The sequence below is a fragment of the Pipistrellus kuhlii genome, unplaced genomic scaffold (genome assembly GCF_014108245.1).
Source record: "Pipistrellus kuhlii isolate mPipKuh1 unplaced genomic scaffold, mPipKuh1.p scaffold_m20_p_4, whole genome shotgun sequence".
Lineage (NCBI taxonomy): Eukaryota > Metazoa > Chordata > Mammalia > Chiroptera > Vespertilionidae > Pipistrellus > Pipistrellus kuhlii.
In genome coordinates this window covers 54,187,384-54,207,638 of record NW_023425540.1, presented here as the reverse complement: position 1 = coordinate 54,207,638, position 20,255 = coordinate 54,187,384, and positions in this window count along the sequence as shown.

The following is a 20,255-nucleotide window of genomic DNA, read 5'->3' as shown; positions in this document are numbered from 1 at the left end:
GTGCCTTCAGTTCAGTCTGGGCATACATAAGCAAAATAAAGTGCATGTCGAAGCAATTCTTTGGAAATTTGCTGGCAAATTAATTGGCAAAATGAAAAACAAATCACTTTAGTGCTGAATTATGATGAGTTACATATTTCATTTAATGGGTATTTCTTAACACTGTTCATTTCTCTGTATAGGAATAAAGTGTAAATTTAGGACTATTGGAGTGAGATGAAATGAGGGAGAAATTATTTAAAAGCCCCCAAATTTGAGATGGTGAATCATTATTTTAAAAGTCCAAAGCTTGGTATTTATTATGATAAACTTACTCTACCTCTCTTCCTTCACACATCCTTACCTTGGGTATGTCTAAGAAATGCTGCCAGATTTTGAGAAGGTTCAATGATTCTTAAACTAAGTTTAATGTGTTTGAGTTCATTTAAAATGAATCTGTTTTTCCAAGGATACTTTCCCTAAAATCTAAGCCCATCTATATTATAAGAGGAAAATTCTTGCATATGTTTTTAATTCCTTTATAAACATGTCATTAAAGTGTACCATCTCAAAAGCCAGTGGATACCCACAAATTATATAAACTCTTTTTCTATAGGAAAAAAAAGGTTTCAGGTGCCAAGTGTGAATAAATGTGATTTTGATTTTAAAATATTCATATAGTTAAAAATATGGGGGAAAAACCTTCATTCAATCTGTTCAGACTTTTTAATTATACATTTTTCTTTGTCCTTTACCACTTCCCACTTTCTCTGTATTTATTTTTAAGCAATCTTTCTTAACTTTCTTAAAACAACACATACACCACACACACAAAAATGACCTATTTTCAATCTTTTCTAAAACAATATGCAATACAACTAACTTGGTTAAGACTAGCAGAAAGCTGTAGGAAAAAAATGAAACTCTAAACACATGGTCCACAGAACTTGTATATTTAGCTCATAATCTTACAAAGGAAATATAGAGATAACCAAATTTTAAAATGTGGGCATTTATCAAATATTTGAGGTTAACGCATTCAACTAATATTTTTTGTAAGTTTATGCTATGTCCAGAATGTTACTTCATTAATTAAGATCAAACATTTTCTGAGAAAGGGTATTATTTCCCTATGAAATTAAACTCGTGGGTTTTTTGGGTTTTTGTTTGTTTGTTTGTTTGTTTTAGCAGTTTGATGACATTAATCAAGTCTGTCTTTTACTTTTGTTGTCACACTCAAAAATACTTCCTGTTCAAGGTCAAAAATGTTTCTGTTGGCTACTTGCACACCCAAATTAATTGAACACTTGTTATGCCTTCCCTTTGGTAAGTGTTGTCATTGAAGGACCTGAATAAATGGTGGATATGAAACTACTCAGAAGCAAATCGGCCCTTCGTATCTCATCCATGAAGAGGCAGAACTAATCAATGCAATTATCTGAGGCCAGCCAGCCTGATTTATCCAGTGCCACAGATGGATGAACTAGGGGGTGATCTATCTGTGAACTGAACTGACAACTCAGTTTTCATGATCCCTTAGGCTAGTCACAGACTTGTGTCTATAATACAGAGTAAAATGGATGGTTGAGGCAATTATCTGAACAATTCTGACAAAAAGGAAGCTTGTTACTAAGGGAAAAGTGAGTAGGGGGTGCCTCAATTATCCCTATTGAATTTCTATATTGATCACATTCACAAGACAATTGCTTGACTCACCACTTCATTTTGCTTGGGTAGACATGGACTAAAATAATTGCAAGCAATTAAACAGCGGTGTCTAGGGACCCATAACTGACAACCTAGGTCAGATCTTTTGGTGCAGGGTAGCTTCATCACCAAGTATTTTTCAAAGCCCTACTGTGCTAGACACTGTGAAAATTAGCAGTTAAACAGAGAAGAACATGGCTATCCACAAGCTAGTAGAAACGAGTCATGCATTCATGAAAAAGTTAGGTGGAATGGGCACCAATTCAACAGTAAGTTTCAAAATTTAAAAAAGCTGTGTTTTAGCAATATGTTGGTTTCTTTCCAAAGCCTAGTGGAACTCATAAGGCTTGATGTAGACATTGAATTGTCTTTATAAAAAGCCATTCCATTCTTTAAGGAAGGCTGGGAAGATTCTATTGAAATCTTTGAATACATAAAGCAAAAGCACTCTGGCCATCCCTCTTTGGAAGGCAAATATATCGAAGTGGGAGGACTCAGACATTCAGTGCACTGACTCCCTGTGGCCTTTCCCTAAGGAGAGTGAGTTGTCATTTCCTGCCAGAGTGACGGGTGAGAACAGCAGCAGGTGCCTGTAGGAGATAACTGAATGGCAAAGGAAGGATAAGAAAAGACAGAAAATAAAGTCTGCACTCACATTGCAACTTCTCCTTGAGCCAGCTCCTTGGCTAGCAGACCCTTTGGGACCAAATAATTATTATAGTGAAAGTGACAAAAAGGTTAACCAATATTTACCTAACATACTGAGGCAAGACCTGTCCACTACCTGTTTATATAAATATTTTCTTGTCTAATGGACACAATAACATTGGTAGGCCTATAGGAATTTCATCCAGAACCACATTTGTGTATCTTGGAACACACACACACACACACACACACACACACACACACACACCACACACAATACCTGATTCCTCTATTCCTCCAGAAAAGGGAAGAATTTTGTTATCATGAAACTATTGAAGTCTTTAAAATATTACATAAGATATTATAAGATGTTTTTCTTTTTATAATTTTGAAGTCCCTGTGTAGGCATATAAAGTATATACGTAAGAAAAAACTGTTAAGTATTTCATAGTACCTATGAAGTTATTAAAAGTGTTCAAATAATTTCTGAAATAAATGTAATCTGCCATCACATAATTGAAATTTTATTTATGAAATACATTTACTTATCAATATATTTTAATAAGAAATTATGATAAGTCAAATATCATATAAGAATAAGTGTACTCACCTTCTGGTAATGTTTTAGCGGTTGAGGAGGAGAGATCAATATGCCATTAGAATCAGATCCTCCAATGACACATGTCTTTTTATGTTCATCAATATCACTGAAGGTTAGGACCTGTGCTGGAAAGCAGAAGTGACTGAAACAGATTCTAGTTTTCTGGGAAGCTGACTGTGCCTTTTTATCCACCCACCCCCTAATACACATGCACACACTTCCTAGGTACCCACACAGACTCACCCCCATTTAGAGCTATTTGCAAAAGTATTAGAGTTCTGAGGCAAGTTGTGATAAACTAATTTCCTGCTTCAGACGCTCCTTATTAAAATTTTTATCTATTTCACTTGTCTCTCTGATTTAATCTGTGAAATCAATCAAAGAACAGATTGGTACAAATATACATGTGAGTTACATACTCAGCTGAAAGGATAAAACAATTGTTACCCTTTACCATAATTGTATCTCACTGTGAATCAACCTGAATTACAACTGAGAAACTGGAAAAGCTACAATTGGCTTTACTTGCCCATTCAGCTGTTACTCTTTTAAAAGATCTGAACCTCCCCACAAATCCTCAGAGGCAATGCAATTCTCTATTTTAATGAATTCATGTGCACCCCACCGAGAATTAATTGCTTTGGAAGCAACCCAGTGGTCTGACATGCTGAGAAGCCCTGGTAGTAATTTTTTTTAATAAAGAGCTCTAAGGAATTAACCAACCTCCTGACCAGGTATAATATCTACTGCCATTATTCCTTTTTACCTATTTCTCTTTCTCTTTGTCTCTCTGGCCTTTTGCGTGTGTGTGCGCGCGCGCGCGCACGCACACACACACACACACACACACGAAAGAACTGTGGAATCCATGATATTGACAAAACCTAAATACCTTGTTGTATAAATACAATTGGAAAATTTTGTGGTACGTAAATTTACAGGTTAACACTCCATAATCTCTCTTTCTGTGAGACAAAGCAGCAACAAATTGTTCTTTGAGAGGATTTCTTGATTGTTAAAATCTAAAACAAGAATAGAATGTGCTACTCTAACTTGAATGTAATAGGATGTACCATCCTGTGATTCCTATATGGGGCTATAATTTCTTATTAAATCATGAACTAATTAAGTAAACCAATGTATATTTATTTAACAACTATTGTATGTCAGTATTTGCCAAAAATTAGTATCTGTAATGGAAGGTTTGCTCCAGGAAGTGATTTGCTTCATAGGAAGAAATACTCAGAAGCAAATGTTACTCAGCTGACACACAGGAACTGGGGTACAGATGTTAATAGACAGAACTAAGACACTAGTTGAATTCTATGCAAATACTACTTTAAAAAATATTTCCTGCACTGCCCAAGTTCCTTAAGTATCTTAACGAAAAGGGTAGTTACAACAGAGCTACTGAAATAAAGTTAATATATGAAAAGCACAGATAAGAGAAGGGGACATTCAGAGATAGCAACAGTTAAAATGGAATTCAGTTATAGCCTTGGCATTTCATAAGAAAATGTACATCTCAATTGTCTGCAGCCTAGGCAGAACCTCTAGAAAAGGAGTGACCAGCCCAACTATTGTTATGGAATTTATAAAGCAAAATAGTTTATCATAAATAATATTTTTCTATTATGGAATTCTAAAATAAATTTATCATATGACCCTTTTTATAAAAAGAACTTTAATAAATATAAAATGCCGAATTTGTTTCTAATGATTGTTTCATAAAACAAGAAGAAATATTCTTTAGGGTCTTCTACAATATTTCCAACCAAGATGGAATAACAAAACCAGATTTATTTTCCTGTCTGGAAAAAAAATCACACAAAAAAAGAATAGATTCCATTGGCTATCAGGCAACAAAAGATAGTGATCTCTGAAGGATGTGAAATAGATGGAGAGACCCTTTATATCTGTCCCATCTTAATGCCCGGTGAAGCTTCCAGCCTGTGGCATTGGATGAGAAGTATACCTAGAAATCTGGGGAGTCCAAGGAGGCTAGTATAATCTGATCAAAATACTAAAAGAAAAGTGCTTAAGAAAAGGAGAGAGTAAGAGCTAGAGAGCGAGACAGAGAGAGAGACACAGAGAGAGAGTCTGAGGATGAGTGGATTAGAGAAAAGAATCCCTTGTGCAGTGCAAAGTAGAACGTGGAGCTGAAGTGAAACAAACAAGCAATAAACAAACAAACAAACAAAAAAATCTTTTAATTTATCAGCCATCAGATAGAGCACTCTGAATAATTTTGCTTCAGTAATGATCAAACTTAGCCCAAGAATAAATACTACTCTGGTCCTGACTCAAAAAGCTTGAAGCAAGAACCAAAAAGATCAATTTGTTGTAGGTAACATGACTGCATTCCTGATGAAAGTTCATGAATATTTATAGGAACACAAGAATATCTAGCACCCAGCAAGGTAAAATTTTAATGTCTGCTTTTGGATAATAAATTACCAGGTGCACTAACTGTGGTGGTAAATCAGACTTCAATTGTGAAAGAAGATTCATAGGACCCAAAATAACAATGCTTATTCATTTCAAGTGTGTTGCAAGGAAAGTTTAGCATACAACAACATCGTTAATGTAAGAATGAGCATCAGCTAAACTTTGGTTCCCAGCAGCGCTTTGCAGATGCAGGAGTTGTTCTTCCTCTGCAGCGGCATGTGGAATGTCTCCTCTCTCTGACAGAACCGATACCCTATGCACAGGACACCTCAGATCCAGGGAGTCCAAAATAGAGTATTAGCCCCTAGACTTTATATACCCTGCTGGCACATTTTTGTTATGTCACCTGATTTAACCCTCTGAAGATCTTGCCAGAACCAAATTACAAACTATAAACCATAATTTTATTAGCAAATGATGCTCATAAGCTAATTAAAATACAAATAAATAAACAAACAAACAAAAAACCCCACACTGAGCTGACCCATATTTATAAAACAACACCATTAATCAGTATATCTGAAGCTTTGTTCAGGAATTACTAGCAGGACAATACATCATTTAAAACAGCTCAGGGTATTTCTAGGCCGTCTGGAATAAACTATTTTAATGCACCAGTCAAACAAGAAGCAGGGGATCAAAATTGATGAGAAACAAAATCGATCAATCTAGTCTCAAATTCAAAGATTACATAATTATTTGAAAAATGCATTAAAACTGCTGTTGTAACTATTTCATATGTTTCAGAAGCTAGAAGAAGGATTGAATTTAAGCAGTGACATAAAAAATTGAAAGTGACTCAAATCAAACTTCTAAAGATAAAAATTACAAAGCTTAGATTAAAAATATACTGGATGGGTTTATTAATAGAATAGATGTTGCAGATGAGAAGATTAGTAAATTAAAATATATAGTAATAAAGTTATTTAAAACTAAACATTAGAGGAAAAGGACTGAAAATAATAAGCAATTGGGTATTTATGGAAATTCACCAGAATATCATACATACATCATGTACATAAAAAGTAAACAAAATATGTTAGAGATTTAATGCAAAATTCAGGGTTTGGCAAAGGAGGTATTTATTTGTGAGTACACAAAATACAGAGTTTATTTTTGTATTATTTTTAATTATTGTATTGTTTTTTGTGCTATGATTATAAACCTACTTTTGCCTTCCCCTGTGTACAACCATTTGTAAAAGAAAACTTAGGAGAACATCATTAGGACCTAAAACTTGGTGAGAAATTTTCAGCTATGAAATAAAACATAATGCATATAAAATAATTTATAAATTGGTTTTCATTAAAATTATTTTTCCCCTGTGAAAGACCCTGTTGTGAGTATATAAAGACAAAACATAGACTTGGAGAAAATATTGTCAAAACTCATATGCAACAAAAGTCCAAAATCTAGAATATGTAAGGAAATTTTCAAACTCACCAGTAAACAATTTTGAATAATTCAATTAAAAAACGAGTAAAAGACAGACCGAGTAAAAGACAGACATTTCATTAAAGAGGATGCAGGATGACAAAAAAAGCTTATGAAAGATGTTCAACATCACTAGTTATTAAGAAAATACAAAACAAGGCCACAGTGAGAGGCCACTACACATCTATTAGAACAACTTTAAATAAAAATAGTGACAAGCTGGTGAGAATTCAGGGAAGCTGGATCGAGGATACATTGCTGGTGGAGCTGTAAAATGGTGGTCTCTCTCTGAAAAGCAGTTTGTCAGTTTCTTAAAAGCACCTGAGATGCAGGGTCAAACACTGTTAAAAACAAAAAATGGGTTGAAAGTTTGGAAATAGACATATCCTATAAACTCTAAAGCAAAACATTCATATCAGAGAAGACCAACTTTAGTGCAGTAAATAACAAAAATTATATACATAATGTGCAATTATTTAGGATTATTTAATAGGTATGGTTATGCATAAAACATCTCAGCAGAAATTAAAAAAAAAACTAAAAAGGGATTAGAGAGACAATGTATAATCATAAAAGGAGTTATGAGTACATACTCTTGTACTCAGAGGACATGGTTTTAGTAACCTGGCAGAAATATGACTATGAATATATTAAAAGGTTGACAGGTAATTCTCCGTGACTCCCTTCCAATTTTAATATTTCCATAGAATTACCACTATGGGGGAATCACTGGAATAGGAAAAGTTTAGCTTTTAAGTGATAACAAAATGCCTGAATCTCTTGGTGTCACAGAGAGTTGAAAAGGTTAGGTTCCACCTATCTTCCTCATAATCCTAGACATTTCTTTCAATGACTTTTCTTAGACAGTAGCAAGTATAGCACTGGAAAACTATCAGAAGTTAATTTCTGCCTGCCTGGATAAGGTGGAAACTCAATTAGGTTTTAATATGGAATATAAATTCTGTTATTGGATACCTTTCATTTTTGAAGATTTACTGAGATGAGTGAGTCAGTGTCATTTATTGGGTTATTAGATGTGGGATGATAGACTTTTCTTGTGGAAGAGTAAGAATGGTTAAATACAGAACAAGAAGTACTTTTGCTACTATCAACCTTACAGAAGTTGACACTGAAAATTGTGTTTTAGATTTTTAGGATCAAACAACCATAAAGAACTCACCAAGGAATGCCATTCTTTCTCTTTACTCCGATAATGACTAAACTCAAATCTGAAATTCATGGTAGAATGTCTACAATTCCATTATTGTTGCATCCTGGAATGTATTTATTTTATAGCAGTAGAAATAGTATAAGTTTATATTATTTTTTATCAAAGTTTCAACTAATTTGATTTCTTATGTTAATGAAACACTCAGTTTAAGTGTCTCTGATTATATCCAAACAAGGGGAGTTGCTCCATCTCCCCACCCATCAATCAAATGTTCATGCACATTTAAAAATGGTAATTTCTGTAAGTTATTATTTTATCTACATGCTTATAACTAAATTGTCTTATATTTAAACAAATTAGCTTCCATTAGTTCTTTTAATTTGAAATCAATTATTTTATTCAAGATAAAGTTATATAAAAAATTAGGTACTGGCATTGAACAATGAAGCTACATAAGAAAAATTTGGCAGTATGATAATAAAAAGTATGTGTAAACATTTTTCTAAATTGTAAAAGTTTATGATTAATTTTTTGCTTCTCTAACATATAAATATATACCCATAATATTTTCTATAGGTGACTTATAATTGCCCAAAGAGATAAGTTAATATTACTGAGAAATTACCCAGGAACTAAAAGCAATAAAGATATATCTACACAATTTTTTATTGTAATAAGAACCAACTATATGATAAAATGGCTATATGGAATATGACTATATAGGTATTCTGAAGAAGGCATAATCTTTATGCAAGAGTAAGGATTGCAGAAACCCTTGCAAATGATTTTACTCTAATGTTTGGCTAAACCAATTCTTTTTCTGGATGCCAAGATTTAACAGTGATTTATCTTATACCCATAGACACTGCCATAATTTAGCATTTATATGTGGGTAAAGCATGGGCTATGTGAATGAAGACATTATTCAAGCACAACATGAGGTATAATTGTGAATTTACCTTTTCAAATGAAAATTGCTTTAAGTAATGTATTTTTCTCTAACAAAAAGGTAATTTGCATTAGCTATATGTTTGCTTTTTGATATTTCTATGATTTTACAGGTTTATTTCATTTAATAGATTCATGAAATTATGAAAATGTTAGTTGTCAAGTACTTATCAGTACCAGACAGTATGGCTAGTTTCAGCCTAGTACAATTATCTTTTAATTTGGCTTCTATCTAGTAGATTGGCTCCCAAATCACAGGGCTTTTCAGACTAAATAGCATTTATTTCATGAGTTCTTCACAAGTGCTCATCTGCATCTAAAATTTCTCCTATGATTCTGGTTTCTTAATGTGCATGTTAAGCAAAAGGGTTGAATCTGTTTAATATGCTTCAGATTCTAACATTGTATTCTGAAGTTACTTTTAAAATGCATAACCCCCCACTTAATTATTTTAGTACGGATTGATATCTCTGACTCACTACACTGTGCTTCAACTGGGCCACATGAATGGAAATGTAGTGATTCTACTAGAAAAGCTAGTACATCTCTTCATTTCATTTGTGTAATATTTACTATTAGTTATTTTGAACAGGTTTAAATCATTTATTGTACTTATTCAACAATTTTGTTAAGCATAATAATTCTATTTTCATTTATTCATTGTTAACTGCTTATTTTGAAATGTATTTATTTTATTTTCTAATATTTATTGATTATCTCAAGATCCACTTAAAGCTATTATTATTTACCTATTACACTGATCCAAAATCCTGAAAATAATCAACAATTTCAAAATTTCATGTGTCTTTTTTTTTTAAATTATGTGTATATAGCTTTGTGTGTATGTGCACACAATTGTATAATATTTTTCGGAAAAACCAACCAAGTAGTATATGTTTGTGAAGTTTCTATTCTCCTATGTACAAAATCCTTTGTATTATCATTATTATTAATTATTATTATTTAACTAGAAGTCCAGTGCATGAAATTCGTGCATGGGGGTGGGGGTGTCACTCAGCCCAGCCTACACCCTCTCCAATCTGGGACATCCCTCTCACAATCCAGGACTGCTGGCCCCCAACTGCTCACCTGCCTGCCTTCCTGATTGCCTCTAACCACTTCTGCCTGCCAGCTTGATCACCCCCTAACCACTACCCTGCCAGCCTGATTGATGCCTAACTGCTCCCCTGCCAGCCTGATTGATGCCTAACTGCTCCCCTGCCAGCCTGTTTGCCTCTAACTGCTCTCCCCTGCAGGTCTGCCCCCCCCAACTGCCCTCCCCTGCAGGCCTGGTGCCCTACAACTGCTCTCCCCTATAGTTCTGGGTCCCCCATCCCCCTACAGCTGGCTTGACTGCAGGTCCAGTTGTCCTCAACTTCCCTCTTCTGCCAGCCTGGTCACCCCTAACTACCCTCCCTTACAGGCTAGATCACACCCTACTTCCCTCCCTTGCAGGCTTCATCCTTCCCAACTTCCCTTCCCTGCTGGCCATCTTGTGCCCAACTTCCCTCCCATGCTGGCCATCTTGTGATGGGCCATCTTGTGTCCACATGGGGGCAGGATCTTTGAGCACATTGGGGCAGCCATCTTGTATGTTGGAGTGATGGTCAATTTGTATATTACTCTTTTATTAAATAGAATAGAGACCTGGTGCACGGGTGAGGGCTGGCTGGTTTGCTCTGAAGGGTGTCCCAGATCAGGGTGGGGATTTCCTTGAGGCATGGGGCAGCCTGAGCAAGGGGCCTATGGTGGTTTGCAGGCCTGCCATGCTCCTGTTGACACTAGCAAAGGCCCTGGTATCTGAGACTTATTTATCTTCTATAATTGAAACTTTATAGCCTTGAGTGGAGGCCAGGGCCAGCCAGGTCAGGTGGGAAGCTTGACTTCTTCTACCATCGGGGACAACCCAAGTTTCCTGCTCTCTTCAGCTCTGTGGCTGCCACCATTTTTGTTGGGATTTATTTATCTTCTATAATTGAAACTTTGTAGCCTTGAGCGGAGGCCAGGGCCAGCCAGATTGGGTAGGAAGCTTGGCTTCCTCCATTGCAAGAGAAACCCAAGCCTCCTGCTCTCTCTGTTGCTGAGGCCATCTTGATTGGGTTATTTTGCATACTTGCTCCTGATTGGGTGGTGGGCATGGCTTTTGGTTGTAGTAGAGGTATGGTCAATTTGCATGTTTCTTTTTTATTGTGGATAGCTAAGCCAGTTTTCTCTTCAGGATAATACCTACTCCATTCCCCTACCTTGCCCACTGACTTGATTTAATTTTATTGAACTAACTAACCTTGCTGTAGAAGTTTTTCTCCATGTATCTAGCCTTCCTAATTCAAGTACATTTGTCAGTCATATTTTCCTTTATGAACTTCCCTTTCACAAATGTGTAGATCACAACTATTATATATGAATGGTTCATATAAAACAATCTCAGTGTCATTTAAAACATGCAAATCCGATGGAAAGTTAATAGTCAAAGACCTAATACATGCAAGTAATTAGGAAGGCTGGTGATGAATCATTAAAGAGATACCAAAAACTGTTATTGGATTTTGGAGGGATAAAAAAATCATAAGGGTTCTCCAGTAGGAATAGATAGGAAAGTTAAATTAAAGGCTTCATTAACAATAGATTTTTAAGGTTGACTATTTGGCATTCAGAGAGCCTCATAGACTAGATCAAAGAGAATACTATAAACAAGACACTTAAGGCAGACATGCAGAATGGAGTTCACAGGTATAAGGAAAATTCATTTAAGCCAGAGTTTAGTTTATTTCAAAATTTCCTTTGGAAACTAGCTAGAAGATTAATTTGGGACATATTGCAGAAAATCTCTTATGTAAGGCTGGTGGCAGTTTAATGTTTTGCCTGGTCAAATGGAAGCCAATGAAAATGAATTTTTTTTCTTATATTAAAATATCATTCAATTATATGTATTTTGTAATTTATATATTTTATTAAACAAATAATTTTGCACCCTGTCTGGTTTGGCTCAATTGGTTGAGTGTCATTCCATGTACCCAAAGGACATTGGTTCGATTCCTGGTCAGGACACATGCCTGGGTTGCAGGCTTCATTCCCAGTAGGTAGCATGAAGGAGGCAGTCAATAAATAAGATGGATAAAGTTTCTCTTTCTCCCACTTTCTTCTTCTTCTTCTCCTCCTTCTTCTTCTTCTTCTTCTTCTTCTTCTTCTTCTTCTTCTTCTTCTTCTTCTTCTTCTTCTCCTTCTTCTTCTTCTTCTTCTTCATCTTCTTCTTCTTCTTCTTTTTCTCCTTCTTCTTCTTCTTCTTCTTCTCTCTTTCTCTCTCTTTCTCTCTCTCAAATCAATAAAGAACCTATTTAAATATATGTATATATGATTTTGTAACATGAGATAAAATACCAAGTATTTATTACATAATTACATGTATGAAGTCATACCTAAATAAGCATGAAGCATTAGTCTGAGACAATAAATATCAGAGACAATGGGTATGTATATTCATGGCCAAGAATAAATAGCAGAAGAAAAAATTATATTATCATAAAATATTATGCACAAAAAAAAAAGAAAAAAAGAACAGCAACTGTTGGATCATTTTATGCAATGTGGCCGGGGACCACGGAACACAGGGGTGATATAGACAATTCTAAATATGCAAGAGATGAAAATGTCTCAGAGATTTTATAAAATAGATTTCAAGAAGTTAAAGAATAGTAAGTCTACTTGGATTCTTGAAGGTGTAATGGGAGACTGAACTTTATTTCTCATTTTGACTTGCTCATTGTCTGAATTCAAGTATTTCTAACTTAGAATGAAAACTGCAAGTTGAAAATTTTCCAAGCCGTCTGTAGTGTCCTGGCTCTGGATTCACTTAGAAATAATAATAGGGGGAATTTCATTGTAAGAGAAAATGGAAGAATATAGAAAGATGGTACCAAGATAATAAGAGAGTCTTCATTATTCACTGAGGTTTGTAGTAATTATTTTTGAAGAGGGGTACTTTTATACTGCCGGATCACCTTTCTTTGCACAGCCATGTCATTTTCTTGGATCTAAGGCACTTGAGAGACTAACAGAGATGAATGTGCTCCCATTTTGAAAATTCACTGGTGTGTGCTTTGCTTAGAAATTTTATGGACTCTGACAAATCTCACTTCTTACTATCTGATTTACTTTAACATATATCATTTTATCTCCACTTGGCGGAAGACTTTAAAAAATGTTCATTCTTTGATTGGCATATGGCCCAAATAAGTTTTGTGCAAAATAATAGAGAGAACCTGTACAATTTTTAATTAGGTCAAGTTAATTTTCTCTTATTCTAAAGCCAAGGGCATCATTATTAGAAAGTGCCTAATGTGATACAGGATTTCAAAAGCAGCACAATCAGTGGCTTTTCCATTGTCAGGGAATAATAGAGCTGAAGCTTAATTACATTTCAAAAATGAACAGCAAAAAAAAAAATAGAGGTACATTAGCTTTATCACAAGTTTTCTGAGGTCAAAATTTATGAAAGTAGAGATAAAAATCAGCGATTTTCTCTGAATGTTAGTGTATATTGTAGACTCGTCATTCCTTTGCTAAGGACTATGATGTTGTAATAGTTCAGTGCTGTGAAGTTATGATTTCAAATGGGTAGATGCTATTTGACTTTAGATAGCATTATTTCTATCTCTTCATACCCACAGAAAGCTTGTCACTTAAAATGTTTTCACCATAGTGCTTTTAGCATTGTGATTTGTTACATTAATTGTAATCCAGAAAATTAAAACAATGTACTATAGAATTTCCTTTGTATACTAAACTGGATTCAACCCCCATTAAAGAAAAAGTTTCTCTTGTCTAAAATTCATTCTTAATTTTTGAAATTAATGTAATTTAAAGCCCTATTAATAAGCTGATGCCTTTCAATATTTGTAGTATCACTACTAGTAAAATCCCATGTAGAAATTCTTATTGTTTAAATGCACTCTCACCTATAATATCTCACTTGCTATATATACTTCAGATTTTAGAGCCAGTGTAGTGTTTGCTATTGAATAGATAAGGAATTGAGGCTACCAATATTACATGCCTTGCCCAAGATTATACAACATGATTAATAAGTGTGTGTGTGTGTGTGTGTGTGTGTGTGTGTGTGTGTGTGTGATAGGAGAGAAGAGAGGAAGACTACCTTAAGACTTGAACTCAATCTCTGTGATATTTGCCTGTGAACATTTCAATCCAGATAGAAATCTGTGGCACTTTGGAGAAAACAAATGGAGAATCTGCCTCTGATCTGAAGGGAGAGGCCTGGCAGAATTTTCCATAAAGAACAAAGACAAGCCTATCTGTTAAATAGCCCTGCAACGGGTGTGTGTGTGTGTGTGTGTGTGTGTGTGTGTGTGTGTGTGTGTATTTCTCAACGTACAGAGATAAGGCAGGAGTTTGCTTCTCTGCTTTATTGCAGAGATTTCTTTAGCTCCTTAAAAAAAAGTGCTGGAGGGAGCATTAGACTGTTCCTGCTTTGCCACTGAAACGTGCTTCTTCCCTCACTGCTTCCTTCTGACCCTTGTCAATTTCTCCAGCTTTTCTAGGAGCACAGGCAGCCCCTTCCTTTCATTACTATAATCATAGTCTCAAAAGTGGATGAAAGTTTCCCAAAGAAAAGCTGTTACAATCAAAATCATTTCCCTTGAGAATTTTAATAAAATCGTAAGTTTTTGATAAAATATCATAAAAGAAATTATAAATGTCCATAATAATTTTAAGTACCAGAAAAATATGCCATTTACTTTGAGGGAGCTATAATAAAATTAAATATTTTAAAATGTGTATTTATTTTTAAATTTTTCAAATGATTCTACATATGCAATTATTTGAAAATTAAGTGCACTAAATTCAGAGAAATAGGCAAAAACATTGGCATAAACATTGCTACCCTCACCTGTGTTGTGGAAAAGACTTGTTGAACAAAATAAGAATCATAAGATGTGATAATAAAAACATGTTTTATTTTAGTCTCACAATGCCCTTTAAAATGCTAAATGCTAAATGTATCCTTCATCTTAAATAATAGCATGTGTAGATCTCTTGGCTCTTTTGCTCACTCTAGGGTTGTGGTCAGCAAACTGCGGCTCGAGAGCCACACTCGGCTCTTTGGCCCCTTGAGTGTGGCTCTTCCACAAACTACCACGGCCTGGGAGAGTCTATTTTGAAGAAGTGGCATTAGAAGAAGTTTAAAAAATTTGGCTCTCGAAAGAAATTTTAATTGTTGTACTGTTGATATTTGGCTCTGTTTTCTAATGAGTTTGCCGACCACTGCTCTAGGGTAATATAAAATTTTATGGTTACCGTAAGAAGCAAAACTATTCCAATCCAATAAAAATGCTTAATGTCATATAATAAATAAAAATTGAAATTAATTTAATCTTAAAAAAATCTTGTCTTTCCAAGATGGGGGATAATTTTGGCTGAAACCTCTTTTGCAGAAGCTTCTTGGTCAGAATCACTTCACTTTTAAATAATCTCAGGCAAAATCCTTCTGTGGGATCAATATCTTGTCCTACAAGCCATACATATGTTCAAGTCATTAGAGAGGTGTGCGGCCATTTCCTAATGAGTCTCTCCTTTCCTGCCACCCCAATGCTTTAATCAGTCTCTTTTATTTTCATTGTCTTAAATGTGATCATAACCTAGAATTTTGTGTCCACTAACTGCAAGGACCATATAGCAAGTTACTGTAGAAACCCTATGTTAGCAGATTAGGTGAAGAGTTGCCAACTCAGCAATCCACAATAATTTCCAAACAAATTATCCTCAAAACCCTAAAGCTTTCTAATATCTCAAAAATCTTATTCTTATTCTCCAAGTTAGTGAGTTCTTTGATAGGTATGTGATCACTTGGTATGAAATTTGTCACTGTGGACTATTTCACTACTCACTGTGGAATGTAATAGCATCTGTTGCCTCCATGACAACTGAAATTGGGTTGGAAGGATTCTATGTTTACTTAATATGTACAGCTATATCAATTTTAGCCCAGAACCAATGGCAGTACTTAGTTTGCCAACACTACTTAACCAAACACATTTTTAAAGATTGCAGCTACCTCTCACCTTGAAAGACTGGACATGTATCTCCATTTTCAGAGAAGTAAGATGGTCTTGATTTTGTAGAAGATATAATGATGTAAGTGGCTCTCAGTAGCACAAATAATGAGACATGCCATACTCATATTTTGTACCACTCCAGAACTTCTTGACTTCTCCCACTAGTTGCACTCCTAGCCCATCTGGTTGCTTTGCTTCCTGCCAGAATGAAGCTTACAAGTTGTGTAATTATTTTAGTAGTACTATAATAAAGTACTAGTCCATATTGCTGATATTGCTTCTATCACAGACCAAATAATACCATCCTTTTTATCTATTGACAGGAGAAACCCATGACCAAAATTCTCAAACCCTTAGAGAATTTTTCTTTACCAGGAGTTCTCTGGTGATGCAAGAGACACAACTTGATAGGTAAAGAGTGTTCATTTTATGTTGGGTGGACATTGGCAATGGGAAATTAGATGTAGGAAGAAATGACAGATAACTTGCTATCTCCTGTCTAAAAGTATCATGTATCCTAAATAATATAATTCCTAGTATAAGTGAGAACTATTCACTCTGAGTAACAGTTTGAATATGGGTATTGTGTTATATACATTATTCCACTGTGAAGTAGCAAGACTAAAGGAGAAGAAGAAAAAAATCAGCAAGTTATTGTGCGTAGTTCCTTTTTGAATAGCATCGTTATGGGCTGCATTATGTGCTCCGCAGATTTTAATGTTAAAGTCCTAATCCTCAGTACTCAGAATGAGACTTTATTTTTAGAATAAGGTTCTTAAAGAGGAAATTAAGTTGAAATGAAGTCATGAGGGTTGCCCTAAACTAACATGAGTGGTGTCTACATAAAAAGAGGACATTAAAACACAGTCACCCAGAGAGGGAAGACCAGGTTTAGGAGAAAGAACCTTTAAAGACACCAACCTTGTTCTCACACTTTTAGCCTCCAAAAGTGTGAGAATTTCTGTTGTTTGAGCTTGTACTTGGTTTTGGCAGTTCTAGCAAACTAATATTAATGCTTCTTGCTTTCTCTTCTGAGATTGTGTCAGATATTCTGTGCAATGTTCAATCAACCACACTGAGTATATTATCTTCATGTGAATGTGTACTAGTTTGTGTGGTGGTGTGATTTAGAAATTCACTCAGTTCACTAATGAAATGAGAAAGTGACCTTTCTTACCTTTGCTAAAATGCTCATATCCTGCCATAGAGGCATCTAACATAAAAGATTGTTTGAATTCTCCTTGGCCAACCAACACTTCAGTTCAGCATACTGTGTTTATAGTTCAGAGTATTTCTTTTAATTTTTAGGATTTTATGAATAAATTTTGTTGTCTAATGCAGCTCTTAGGATTGTGTAGCCAGGCTGGAATTCTCTGTTCCCTTTTTTTAAAGTTTCAGATAAAATTGCTTTTGCCTTTTAAAGTTTCTTAATTTAATTACAGTCTTAGTTTGAGCTGCTATAACAAAATACCACAGACTAAGTCTCTTATAAACAACATTTGAATAGCACTGTGTGGTCCGCATTTATTACTGACAGTTCTGGAGGCTGGGAAGTCCAAGATCAAAGTGTTATCTGGAAGCATTTGGTAAGGGTCCTCTTCTTGGCATCTTCTCACTTTGTACTCACCTGTTGGAAGGGACTAGGAGCTCCGTGGAGCCTCTTTTATAAGGACACTAATCCCGCTAATAACAATGCCACCCAAAAACTCCATCTCCTAATGCCATCATTTTGGGGGGTAGGATTTCAAGGTATGCATTTTGAGAGAACATTAACATTCAGACCAGTAATTACCGTATTTTCGGACCATAAGACGCTCTGGACCATAAGACGCACCAGTTTTTAGAGAAGGGAAATGAAGAAAAAAAGATTCTGAAACAAATAGTGTCCTAAAATATTTTATGTGCATTAAAACCCAACATCACAGTCATAAACACATGTAATCAACCTTGTAAAGTAAACAGCATCATTTAGAACCATTTTAGAGCCGGGCAAGCACACAGAGACCACACAGAGCCAGGCAAGTAAAAAAACTTTTTTTTTAAAGTATATGTGTAGGCTATATTTGGACCATAAGACACAGGGACTTTTTCCCCCCACTTCTGGGGGGGAAAAAGTGCGTCTTATGGTCCGAAAAATACGGTACTATGCCTATGTCTATATTTCAAATAGTAGAAGCAGGGAGTATATTCAATCAAAACTAAATTCAACGAGAAAGAAGATACACATAGCAGTTAAAATTCAAATTTATTGCATTAACAATTTTACATAAAATTATTAGTTATTTTGTATAATTCATATAAAATATTAGTAGCCTTTAATCTTGCCTTCCTAAAAATTTGAAACATGACTGAGTAGTTATTCTCCTTTCAATTTGTCTAAAGAGAGTGAACTAAGACTTTCCGCCCCTGCACAAAAACAGGGATGGTCAAAATCATTTTACTGACCTTAGAACACTTACACTAGTGAATCTAGTAAATGGTTCTGTTGTCAATACTGATGACAATGTTTCTCTCAGGGAAAGTCATTTTTTACACTAAGAGCTGACCTAACATCCTTTTTCTTTATCATGTCTACCTACACAGCTTATTCAAAGTTGCAGGCAGTACTTCTCAGTTTCAGGTCAAAGCAGCTCCATCAGGCAGCTGCACATCCTGTTAAATCACTCTTTCTCAGTCATTGCTTCTGCAGGCTACCTGCTCTCCATGACTTACAATTTCACTAAAATGATGTTGAAGGACCTGTCATGTGATCAGCATGAGATCTTTGTTAAAGGAGCTACAAACACCCCTCACAGGCTCATCTTAAGCAGTTAAGGGCAAAATCCTCGCTACACGTCTTGCCTCAGATGCTGGTGAAACAGCCTTTGAAAGAGAATTCTTGAGTTGTGATAAAAGCAGGAGATTCTGACCTAGTTTGTGTGAGCAGGATATGTTCTGTTTATTATTACTTAGAGACCAAGTATTTGGGAGTATTTGGGTCCATAGAAGTCTAGAGTAACCTGAGAGGAATGGCTTATACTTTCTCTCAGATCAGATAAGAAATAAGTTCAAGCACTTACAATTTTTCATTTTTTTTACTAATTCACAAGATTTTATACTGATATTTAAACATAAAAATAATTGTCAAAATTAAACACAAAAACACACATTTTGTTGGTAACCTGGAAAACTGAAAAATTGGAATTGGAAATATCAGTAGAAATAATGATAGTGATTCTTGGCAGTAATTTTAATTACTGAGATTTGAAAGCGACAATAACTGAACAACGATAGAGCTCTTCATTGTAAAATTTATATTAAATTACATCAGAATAGCTACCACATAAAAGTAAAAGATAAAATTTTATATTGCATCTCCAGGTTCATACAGGATAGCTCAAAAGTAGGTATACAGTTGTTCATATGAAAAATAATGCAATAATTAATAAATAATAATACAAGAATAAACTTTGTCTTGAGTACTCACAACTATAAACCTACTTTTGCTCCACCTTGTATCTATATATATAAAAGCCTAAGCAACTGTCTGACCATTTGACTCTCTGACTGGTAGCTATAATGCACAATGACCACCAGGGGGCAGATGCTCAATGTAGGAGCTCCAGTGACTTGGCAGCTGCAGTTCTTGGGTGACACACCCAGAACCAGAGAGGAGGGAGCCTGATTCTGGGGTACATCAACCAAGAACTGCCCTCTCGCAATCCGGGACCCCTTGGGGGGTATTGGAGAGCCAATTTTAGCCCCATCCCTGCAGGCTAGGCTGAGGGATCCCACTGGTACATGAATCTAGGCACCAGGTCTCTAGTGTATAATAAATTGGAGGATAATTACCTGATTTTTGATGCATGTGAAATGGCTTTTTTTATGGTAAAATAAAGAAACTAGTACTCCTGGTTCTATTTGTTTCCAATTACTTGTGTAGTTTGTGGTTAATCACATTACTACCTTGGTCACATGTTACTAATTTTTAAGGAAAGATTTTTACCAAATCTTTTAGTAAGCTTTATTTTAATTTCATATCATTTGGGCTTCACTTTGGTTTATTTGACCCTTACTTTAGGGTCAAATTCATGTATTCTGTATAGTTGAGAGTTCTTAGATAATAATATTTCTGCTTTAGGTAAAATAAAGAATTGGAGGATTTAAACCTCAGAGATTGAGGGGACAGAAAGGTAGGAATAATTAAGCTTTGAGGATGTTCTTATGATTTAAATCCATTTTACTAGGTCCCATCCTAGGTAAAATTTTA